At 36.7% G+C, this 12,696-nt stretch overlaps 1 protein-coding gene across 2 annotated transcripts in view; it reads right to left on the bottom strand.

The window, feature by feature from the left end:
- Positions 1-12,318, bottom strand: part of LOC141430673 (uncharacterized) — a 61,929-nt gene extending 49,611 nt beyond the window's left edge. For both annotated transcript variants that reach the window (XM_074091513.1, XM_074091520.1), the window contains exon 1: positions 12,173-12,318. The gene's annotated coding sequence lies outside the window, so the exon portion shown is untranslated. The remainder of the gene's footprint in view (positions 1-12,172) is intronic.
- Positions 12,319-12,696: the final 378 nt, after the last annotated feature.

Raw genomic sequence — 12,696 nt, 5'->3', positions numbered from 1 at the left:
AATATTTTAGCCCTACTACTTAAGAGACAGAATCATATTTAATAGATGTAGCCGCGTTCGACCGCGTGCTCTAACGTCATTATTAGCGTCCTACGGTTATTATTACAACAGAAAGACAAGTCACAAGAATTTTATATTCAGCATCGGTATTGTCTTCAAATCTCATAAAAGAACAACCTTGGGCATTACCTCTTTTAATTTTAATAACACCTGCGCAGACACTAATGCCAAACAAAATGCTGCGAAAACGCTGAATATTCGCCCAGCCAAATGATATAAGTACAAGATATAGAAATGGTGTAGTATGAAATGCAATAGCTAATCAATAGTTTATAGTTTTTTTATAAATGTTTATTTTTCTACACAAGCTTGCCTTAGGTATGTTTTTTTTGTTAATAAAAATAATTATTTATTTAGATTATTTTTTAAAATTATGAGTTTACATACATAAAAAAGAACTAACCTAAGATATCTTAACTAACTATGACAATGAAAATTATAAAAATAATACCCCGTCTAAAAGATCTGCCTGTGGCAGGGTTCCCATGACGCTGGCCGCATTACCCCTTTGGACCGCAAGTGAGATCCGTTGGGATAAGTACCTACGCGCCAGCTCTTGGGTCCCCAGAAGCGTCGACCAACCGGGATGACAGGGCCTTCATAAAATACTTCATGTCGGCTGACCAGGACCCTAAGCTCTCAACAGCAAGCGCCGAAAAATCGTAATCCTTTAATAAAATTTCCTAAAAAGGTTTGTTTGTGCAGATCTGAATAGGTATAAAATATAAGAAGTGATCTAGCGGATTCATGTAATACATAATATTGGGTTGGGAACATATTAATTACAATACACCACTTCATGTTGTATTTTATCACAATAATAAACAACTGACGTTGCACGAACTTAAGTGACATTTATCCCGGGAAAGTGCTATGTGCCCGTGGGATGCAGACGAAGTCGCGGGCAACAGCTATGCCTGCACGTCTATATTCCGAAACCCCAAGTTTTACGCGTACTTACATGTATAATTAATTATGTGTAGTGTATTGATTGCGTCACTATAAAATACCGGTCTAGGTAAAAAGCATAAATTAATATTGAATGAAATATTATGCATAATACAAGAAATTATGTTTGGATTATTATTATTTCATACGACCTTGTAGTGTCATTTGAATATTAATGTGCAATCTTATGCTTATACTAAACTATGTGATGTGACGAAGTTAGCAATCGATCCCTATTCGCGTCCACGTCAGAGTGCCTACTTTGAAATTCGAAAATCGAAGTTCGTATCGTACCGTCCCTCTCACTCTCATATTAAATAGTATAAGTGTCAGAGGGACGGAACGACACGAACTTCGATTTTCGAATTTCGGAGTAGCCCCGCGGGTGCGTCGGCATGCGCTTGCGCGCCTTGCAATCGGCCTGCGCGGCGTGGGTTGCGTTATGCAGGCGCTACTTGGCACAAATACACGAATTCGCTGATGCGTCGTAAATGGCGTTTGCGGCAATTGCTAGCAAGTAAGCATGCTATTTAAATTAGGTATGTAGAATAACATGACTTAAGTTAGTAGGTAGTTAGTTAAGTTAGTCAATTGTGTTTTGTTTATTTTCTTTTGTACAATAAAGAGTTTACATACATACATACATACTTAATCGATTTATGGCCACACTAACATACCAAAACTGCGGACCAAGTGCCAGCGCGGGCAGCGGGGCGGTAACGGAGCGGTGAGCTGAGCATGTTCTCTATTCATTGCGCAGTCGAGGCGGTCGCCGTACATTGGCTACGTAGCGATATACGCAATGAACAGAAAAAGCGCTCGCCGCGACGCTGCCCGCTGACGTCCAGTTCGAGGCTTAAATTTTCAAACTTAATTTATCGTGTAAATTTATTGTGTGCATGTAATTAATTAAGCATGTACCTACGCGACCCGGCTCCGCACGGGTACAATTTTTCAAATAACCCTCCTTTGGACTGTTGGGTAAGGGTAAAAAGGTCTCGTAGGCACTTCACAGACATTTTCCAGCGCCTTTTCCCAAAACTATACCCGCGCGCGCGAAGGGGGGGCGCGTCGACGTCGAGTAAATTGTATTGATATTCATTATATTGATATTTTTAAATTCGTAATTAATATATTTTGAAAGAAGGTCCGATTCGAATAATTCAAAAAGTAATCTACAGGTATTGCAACAGTCTTGGATATTAAATGATTTATTTAGATAAAGATGAAGGGTAAGTATGGATAACATGGTCTAACTTTGATCGGCATTTCTATCAACTTTTAAAACGTAAAAAAGTAGCTTATAGTGACATAACTACAATAGTTGATCATAATATGGTATCGCGAAGTTTTTTGTAGATATTGATATATTCTTTAATATCTTAGATTTTTTTTGTTCTATCATCAATAGTTTAGTTTTTGCAGCGCATCCGATGAAATATATTTTATTGCAACTTTTTCTTCGCTTTAAGTTACGTTATTGAGGTTTTGGCACGGAATCCTATTTTTTTCTGGTAATAAATAAAGTAACCTATGGCATTTTGGAATAATAAAGCATTCTAATAAAACATCCAAAAATCCAAATCTATCCTCTTTAAAATCTCTAATCTAACCTAATTTAAAAAGTTCTCGTGTCACAATGTTTATGACCAAACTCCTCCACAACAGCGCGACCGATTTTTTGTTTCTTTTTCTTGTATATTCGGTAGGTCTGAGAATAGGACGTAAACTATTTTTCATATATCTACGCGGACGGAGTCGCGGGCAACCGCTAGTATTCGTATAGATTTACTAGTTTCTTTGTTAAGACTTTAAACTAGCAATCTAATTTACAATGTCAACCACGCCATAGGTATTTTAAGTTTTAATAATTCAATAAATTGTTATATTAGGCATTTTAAGACATTCTTATTCCAAAATATTAAAAACAAGAAACTGTCAAATGGAACGGTCACTCTCGCTCGCTATGTTGCGTTAAATTAAATTGTTGACCCGCTGGTTGCAGCACCTATCGATGATTACTGAAAACGGGTTTACGTAATATTTGCTACGAATACGTAATGCGGTGTGGACACGGCCTTAAGAACATGCACTCCACGTGATTACTCGTGGCCGGTGGTTCTCGTGACCGTGCTGTATCTTCTCCTCGCGTGGCGTAATGCCTCTACGTTTGGGTGAGCGTTCCACTCAATCTCACTGTAACGTAGCCTGCCCAGTAACTAAAATTTAGAGATGTGTCAATTCACTCTAGTAGAGCAAGACGTAGCAGTAAATATCTTGCTTGCTGTAGTCGCCTTTTGTATTCTTAGTTAGTGAACTTTAATTTGTTCGTAACTATTAATTTGTCAGTTGATCAGGTGTTAGTTTTTCTAAGTCACCAGATACATGGACCCAAACATTTTTTCCGTGATAATTTTTATTTCGAAAATTGCTTTCAATTTTTTTGTCACCGTTCTAGTTCTAGTTCTATGAGGGCGTTTTTCAACGTGAGGGACGCGTGAAGCGATCCTTTGGGGAGTCGTGAAGCCTCAGTAAAAAAAACATATTTTAGTCGTTGATAAATTAACACAAATCGATATCAATGAGTCAGATTCACGTTAATGAGGAGGTTCTATGGTTTTAGTAATTGTAATAAAACAAGTTAAATTTTAACTGTTGACTTAACACTTACAGGTTAAAGGAAAGGGTCGCGATATAATTTTACGTAGGTACTTACCTACTAAGATTGAATAACACTGGTCCATGTATTTACGACCTCTTTCAAAAGTTTGATACTTAACTTATGAGTTGTCATTGCCGAATGCATAGTAAAGTAGTGCAGATTAAGGCAAGAGTTAGTCATGAAGCGCAATTCCCCATAGGTATCTACTTAAATTTAATAATTAATGAAGGGATAATGAAACAGTTAACTTTATTGCAAGAATTTCTCCTACAAGCAACTGAATTCAATATTCGCGTAAACGAAATAGACCTACTTTCAATGTACTACAATGTACCTACTTATTAATATTGGAATCTTAGCTCGTAGCAGATCCCTGGTTTACTAATACTAACCAAACTGAGGTACATGATAAAACGACAGTAAATACATGAAAATGAAAGAAAACAGTACAAGCATTTTCAAACACATAAGTAATGTTGCATGTTCAGGAAATTGAACAAACAGTTATATGTATAATGTTAGACAGATTTAAGTATTAATCGAATGGTATGTTTGGCATGCCGGCTGTGTGGTGTAGAGTAGATGCAAGGCAGCTTAGCACGAAAGTAAGCGGGCTCGACGACCGGTCGGGCGAAGGCCGGCGACTGAGTGCTTTTGTCTAATGTCCTTACGAAAGGCATAAGCGGTTGAGCGGTAACGACAGCGAATGAACCGCACTAGAATTTATTAATACGGATAAACACATAAAATCCGCATTATCATTTTACTTCAAACTAACCTAACTTGCTTTGTATTTCCCGTTAAACATATTAGGTACTATATGACTAGAAGGAGCAGTTGATTGAATGGGGAATGGATGAAAATTTTAGAAACGCTTGAAACTTTTTTTATCGATAGGAATAACCTTTCTAATTAACAGAAAAAAATATCAGATTTTTAAATACTTAGCATTTAATGAATTTAAAAAAATGTAAAAGTTTTTTTTACGGCCAAGAATTTATGTGTCTTTGACTCGATCGTTTTGACAGGTGACACAATTTACCGGCTCGGATAATACCGACATGGAAATACCAACCCTGTTTTTCATCTACACACCCATAGAAGCTCATGACTGTTAGTTTCTATGGGCGAGTACATGAAAAACAAGGTCGGTATTTCCATGTCAGTATTATTCGGCCCGGTAAAGAGTGTCACCTGTCAAAACGATCAAGTCAAAGCAAGTCAAAGACACATAAATTCTTTTTTAATGCTTTTTATTCTGGACTATGGAACAACCCGTAATTGACCGGACTGTCGTAATTTGGCGGTAAAGACAACTCTTTCATTTTTTTAAATTAATTGATACTACTTAAAAATCTGATATTTTTTTCTGTTAATTAGAAAGGTTATTCATATTGATATAAAAAGTTTAAAGCGTCTCTAAATTTTTCAGACATTCCCCATTAGGTTGAACGTATCCAAATTCAGTCAATTCATACTTATTCATCACAAGTGGCTTTCGATCCGCTTGCACCTTAACATTTGCTCTTATTGATTTAGATACAGTGGGAGTATGTACGTACTCTTTAATCCCTCCATGAGCGTTTCAGTTCATCTCCTCCCTTCGATCTGCAATACATTTTCTTCTTACTGTTCCTCCTTCTTCTTCTTTCCATCATTCATTAATCTTTGGAATTCTCCTCTTTGGCTTAAGGTTTGAACAAGCGATATCCTATTACTTATATTTTCAAAAACCATCACAAAAGATTTTCGCGTTTCTCTAGCCTATTTGTTTCCGCCATTCATCATTCAATTCTACATTTTTAATTCAATTAAATCTCATTGACATTGTTATTTACTGTAGGTAAAGAAGATTTGCAATGTTTTTATATTGGACGGCGACGGCGACTGTAATTGCATTTAAGTAATAGATTATTACCAAATTGCTCTAATTTAAACTATTGGTGTTTTCTGGGTTTGGAAGGTTAGGTGGCTTTACAGTCATTCATTTAAGTTAATCCCACTAATATTATAAAAACGAAAGTTTTTGGAGTTTGTTTGTTTGTTACCTTATCACGTCTAAACTGCTGAACCGATTTAGATGAAATTCGGTACACATATAGTTTGAACCCCAGGAAAGGACATAGTTCCCGCGGGATAGCGATAAGCGAATTCTGCGCGGACAGAGTCGCGGGCAATAACTATTCATTGATAATTTGTTTGAAATAGACTTTATGCGTTCATACATACCTACAAGCGACCTCAACTAAAACATAAAGTTCACCTTTAAACACACGTAACACTTGCCAGGTACGAAGTATTACAACTAAAAGATTTAAGTGAAGGCGTTCTTTACTTAAGCCATGCCCAATAAGCAGAAAGGCTCTGGCAAAAACGCATACTGCACCATAAAATGGGCAGTGTCTCTCACTCGCGCTGATCCGTCCTTGTCGCACTATGTAGACCCATAGCCAAACGCTTACAATAATATTGGCAACGGGTAGGTGTTATGAAGGATTTAGTTACTTATTTGTGGATATGTTGTGGTGTAGTTAAATCGATTGTCGGGCAGACTCGTATCAGAACTACTTAACTCTAAGTTAACTTTAACTGACGGGTAAAAGTAGGTAGGTATGTACATAGTGTCAGGTTTACCAATTTATGTTTGACACTCGACAGTGACACTAAACCTTTTCTAATAGCAGTTGGTACTTGCTTACTTGGTTGGTATTTTTAGACGAACGTAAAAATAGGGGACACGCTCCATTAGCGTGATTAGAAAGAGTGTAATACCTCCTACTACCTGTAACCTTGACGTTTGTTTTGTCAATGGGTGGTTGATTGGTGGGGGTGCAACGCGAATACTGGGGTTTGGGACGCAATATAAACATTGTAAGTTCTCCAGTCAAATGAACATTCAACTCACAATTAAATTCATAAGTATATAACATAACCCTCCATCGGGCAGTCGGTTAAAAAACAACGTAACAAAAAATACTTGCGTACGATCAATGTAAACTTTATCCAGCTAAAGTTTTTATGGTATTAGTAACAAAATAATATATTTAGGTAACCGTTTTCCTTATTAACATCTTACTTCTTATTTACCTACTCATAATTTTATAATTTAAGAAACATTCTTAAGGTGGTTTTCCACCGGCGAGGCGAGACGAGAATTGAAATTTGTATGGCATGCGCCTCGCCGGTGGAAAATCACCATTACTCATCATTCGTTATTTTACTTTTATCATTAATATGTATTACGATAACTTGATTTTTTTCTCATATTTAACGTAGGTATTCAAATAGTTCGTAGCTTGTTCATTATATAGAAAGATGGATCAACACGAAAAAGATCTGAACTACAAGAAAAACAAACATGTTCGCGGACTGGATCCGTCAGGCGACCGCTGCAAGGACAGGCTAAAAATATGCAACACTGATCGAGAAACTATTAAAATTAAATTTGGATGACATTTGATAAATATTTTAACATAACATAATATATTAGTTATTTTAAGTAAAATTGAACAGGGCAATATCTAAGTGTTAGATTTAGAACTTTAAATGAGTGTGAGTAAAACGAGCAGCCTGCCAGCCTTTGCGTACAAAAGTATTCTGGGCATGCTCATGAAAAATGTTGATGATGCAAGAATCATATTTGATTATTAATGTGCGATGTCAAACAGTCGATACATGAGTCAGACAGCCGCGGCTGTAGTAAGAATAGTTTGAGAATTAAAAATGCTAAGCAGTCGGAACCCGGAACTGCCCTGTCCTTGCTTTCCGCTCGCTGGCGCTGGCACATTCGCCGGCGCCAGCGCTGCACTCGAACGAACACATGACCACCTTTAAACATAGCGATATTTTACATCTAATGGAGCGTTAGACCCTGACCTGATTCACCACTTTTATTGGATTACGGACTTGTCAAAATACTAAATGTACCTGCCCTTTGTTGTTTCTCGCACCTTTGTTCGCGTAGAAGCGTAGAATGGAGGGGGGGGGGGTATTGTTCGTTATAACACAGAAACTATTGCTTGTTTTTTGCAATTACTTATGTATTTTTTGACATTAAAAGTATACGGTGTCTCACGTCAAGATCTGAAATTCATACTTGCACCTCGAGAATAACACATAATGCTACTTTTTATTAAATATAATGACCCGGATAACTCACGTCTTAAATCGAGTTTAGCTCAACATGTTTCGGGCTAATCCGTAGCCCTTCGTCTTCGGAGCAACGCGACTCAGTGGCTGCTGCAACACGCGCACATGCTACTTTTTATTCCAATATTTACGCGGGATCCGGACTTAGGTAAGCGTCAAATCCTACTAAGTACATATTTCTGAATTTACTCGTAGTCGAGAGACATGAAATTCTGCACCGGGTATTCATCATACAACGTAGGTAGATGAAGACCATGGTATGTTGGTAATTCACATGTGAGTTCACTAATTCGAAATTTCCATCTAACTGCCATACTTAATAGATCACGCGAGCGAAGCCGCAATAATTATTTATAAAGACATGTCAAAATAAATCGCGAAGTAATTAAGTAGTTACCAACTTTTTTCGTTGCAAAATATAATCGATACTTTAATAGGAATTATTACTCAAGTATTTACGTAGGTAATCAACAAAAAATACCGACTGAAATCGCTGGCCTTTATATGTTTCCATAATTTTTGTAATAAAGTCGGTTAATCCAACCAGCAAACAAGATATTCCGGTGTATTAATTATCTTATCAAGTGTTACTTATATTTGCTCGTAATTTCGTCTACGTCTTACAGGTAAATTGCATTTTTCTATATTTCAAAGAATTTATGAATTAGGTTTAGTAGGTACTTTCAGAGATTACCCATATACAAACAAACGAAGTTTACCTCTTTAGTAATAAAGTAGAGATAGATATGTAGAGATTTTATTTGGATAGATCATAAATATGTTAAGTTTATCATAAACAACTAGATACAAAAGGTGCACAGGTGGATGAATGAATACCGTGGCTGAAGGCAGAAAGCGCACAGCCTAAACTAATAAAGCTAGAGTCTTATGTATGACAGACATTTGTCTTAATCATCTGAAGTGCATTAAGAAGAGAATTTTCGAAATTCCCACTTTATTTATAGAGAATTACTCTTTTTTTATTCTTCCACAGGGACGAAACCTGAGCATAGTATATATTACTGTTACAAGGATGGATAAATACTTACTATTTTTAATAAGTACAAAGTGTTTTCAATTTAATCCAGGATATTTAAGCTATTGGATGGGTTAGCTACGAGTATACTGAACTTCCTTAATGTAGGTACTCGTCGTATGGGTTAGATAAATAATTATCGGATTTTTTAAACTAAGATTTGAGTAGCTACGTCTTTGACACCATGTATATTTTGAACATCAAGCAACGTATGGAAATATTTGAAAACCACAATTTATGAAATCCAGAAAAACATTCACTGGGCTGTTTAGTCCAACTTGCACAAATGTTCTGGATTAATTACAATTAATATAAATATAAAAAACTTCGACAAATAAAAAAAAACTATACGGTCACTGATCGGTTTACGATTTATATACTTAGGCTACTTTTCCAGGAATGCGCTAAGCTGCAGATCGAAGGATGCGGTGAATCGAGTCCACCAAAAATAATTATGTGTTAGCTTGGCACTGATGGAAATATGTAGTTTAGATCTCACTCACCGTTTAGCTGCCTCGCATATATTTATACCTATCTGTTCATATGTTCTTGAAATTAATGCACATAGGCTGAATACACTTCTCAGTTAACGGTTCCTCAGTTTAAGGTAATTGTATATTGATACTTTAAGATAGGCGTCAACGTGTACGACCTAGTAAAGGTGCTGTAAATAAGTACAGCCGGTCACTAGTAAAAAAAACTACCGTTAGATGTAGCATTTTAGTTTAACCCCAGATTGATCTGTAAAGAGATTGACTGGCTCGATAAGATACTCGGCTTCTTCGACAACCGTTATCGATTTAGCGAAGTAAAAAACCGATAAAATTGTAATGGTACCTATACAAAAACAAAAGGTAAATCGCAGATAGCACATTCGCTGAATGCAAAGTCGCGGTGCGCAGGCGCTCAGCTGCATATAAATATAGCCAGTACAAGTTCGTGAACTACCCTCCGCCGGCTCACGCTTGACGAGTAAAAGGAGGTTGAGGTCCACGGCGACATTACGTAACTGAAATCGCACGAAACATGAAATACTTGTATCACTTTCAGAATTTTAAAAAGCTCGCGGAATTTTAACCTGCTTTACTTGCAAAAGATTTTGAAACTTTTTGACGAACGTCCCGTCCCGTACACCTATGTAAAGTACTTACTTTGCGAAGAGTAAAACAACATAAGTATGGTGCCCTCACTGCATCTGCTCTAAGGGAAGGGTGTTTCATACCTATGAGATTGCCATTGCAGTGAACTGAATTAATGGCATTTTTTCAGTATTTTCTTAACATAACAGTAACATAAGACTACTGTCAGTTATGTTAAAAAATCCACAAACTAACCAAAATGATTAGCTATTTTAAGGACGCTATTATTTTATGGGATAAAGTCGTATTTGAAAACTTTATTATATTTTTTGGGATTCATTGTAATGTAAGAATTAAATAAAATTTGTATGAGTGAGTTAACGTGAAATAACTTTCACACCCAAATTTCATCCAAGCCTCGCAAATAGTTGTTAATGGAAAATGCACTTTCATTTCAAGTGATGTGACATTACGCGTAAGTATCTACACGAACGGAGAAATAAAAGTATTTTTTTCTTAGACTGACTACATTCGCGAGGTGTGGTAAGAGTGTTTTTTAAGAGGGTAGATTTGTTCGAGCAAGAGTTACAGGATCATTTTCATTTCGTTCTGTTTTTTCTAAGCAAGTGGAACATCATTTATTGCTCCATTTCCTTTTATTCATTCTGCGACCACGCGTAGATATGGATTTATAGATGAAACTAGCTCTTGCCCGGAGTTTTGCCTGCGTCCTACGGGAACTTAATACTTTCAAGAGGTTAATCTTTATTAAACATGGTCAGAGAGAACGCAGTTTTTATCAGTAAATAAGTTTGAACAATCGTTTCAGTAGTTCCAGAAACTACTTTTCTATAAAGAAGTATGGATATAGACTGATATTCATGGTCTAGCTGACAGCACTGTCACGATTCGATGCGACAGATGATGAGATGAGGATAGTAGAGTAAGAGTAAAGACTGGAGTAGATGTTCAAAGATGTTTAGTTTTAAAGGTAGGATAGAAGGCAAATTTGGACGTTGTAAAATAAGCTAAAAGGATTCTAAATGTTGTAGGACTTATGATTGTGCCTTAGAGGATTAAGTAAATCTAGATCAAGTGTAAGAGAGAACTGTTTATAAAAAGCACTGATTCACTGAACTATGAGAACTGTTGTAATGAGCACGAATAGGTATAAAATGTTAAAATTATAAGATATTTGAGACTTAAGCACGTCTTAATAATACGGCTGCTGAGCTGAGAATGAATTTTGACGTTAAACAAAGTGCTGAATAGGAAACTACTGTGAATACTCAAAAATCAAAATTTTGAATTGAATTTTTAAACGAACCGAAACATGAATTTGAGGAAGAGGTTGAAAATCAACAAGGCTTGATAAGCCTTGTTACAGCACTATGTTGCCAGTGCTGCAGTACAGTGGCCAATACAAGTGTCAAAAAGAACTTCATAGGAAATGTGCTGGTCTTGAACAATATAACAGGACTAATTCCGCTTTTTGTTAGAGGCGTATCCATACCTACCAAAGGAACCAAAATTAGGTACAAAAATAAAATTTGTGTACGTACCTATCTTTAAATGCATTAAAAGAATGAAATGGGCTACGAATCAACTAAATGTAAGTATGCACACAGTCTGTCAAAAGGTCTTAAAATTACATAGGTAAATATGTATTCGAAAGTAACATAACACTGACGTATCCTATAAATAAGTGATTAAGTCACTCTGTTTACCCGAAGATAACTTAGGTATATGCGCAAGTAACGCCGAACGGTGACGCAAATAATACACTGAATAAAAAAATGTGCATAAATACTTAAGTTACTGTTGTTTGAAACTCTATAAAATGTCAGACGTCTGAAAGTTCATTCAAGACGCTTCCGCCGCGTTGAAGTCTTTTATAAAGACGTCGAGTCCATCACTATTCTCGTGAACCGCACAAGGATACGCATGTGCGTTTAGTTATTTATAAATTCGTTCGCCTTAAAGAAGAGGTTAAGAACTCGGCAGATAAAGCACTATATTCGATCTAATTACTATAATAATCAGAAAGAAGAGGCTCCATTATTCAACGACAACATAACACAAATAAATACTAACAACTGTCGAAATCGAAAACTTAACCGGCAAATAACACTTTTATTTTTATTATAAACGTTTTGTGATCCCACAAGTACAAAATTGATGTTAATTTTACGATATAATTATGTTAATGCATGCATGAATGAATTAAGTTCCACCAACCTGTCGAAGAAGCACCACTGATATCACACGTGCACAGTGAAATCCTTAAAAGTTCGTTACGCGTTCACTGTTCGAAATTTGTTATGGATGGAACGGTTGCGTCCGTGCGGGCGAGCGGAGCATTGGCGTCGGCGGCGCGCGCGCGAGTGCCGCGCCCGCGCCGCGCCCGCCGCCCGCCGCCCGCCACCCGCCTATTTCATACCCCTCAAATACTCCACTTCCACCTGTATGACAACTAGCTTTTTACTTTTTCCTTATTTAAGACCTAAATACCGATCACAACACAATGTGAATGCCACCCAAAGGCTAAAAAAAAGCTTAAAAGGACCGTTTTTAAAATATTCAAGGGTAAATGATTCGATCACACTCGCCTCAGCACACTTAGATAATTAATTAAGTTTTATTTATAGCCGTAAGCACAAGGTCAATACATTTTCTGATTTGAGTAAATAAATGTTAATTTGTAATGAGAATGTGGCAGAAATACGTTTGTGCGAGAGGCTCAGGCGCGGGGGGCGGGGGCA

This window comes from Choristoneura fumiferana, chromosome Z (genome assembly GCF_025370935.1).
Source record: "Choristoneura fumiferana chromosome Z, NRCan_CFum_1, whole genome shotgun sequence".
NCBI classification, from domain to species: Eukaryota; Metazoa; Arthropoda; class Insecta; order Lepidoptera; family Tortricidae; genus Choristoneura; species Choristoneura fumiferana.
This window is presented reverse-complemented; position numbering and strand designations above follow the sequence as displayed.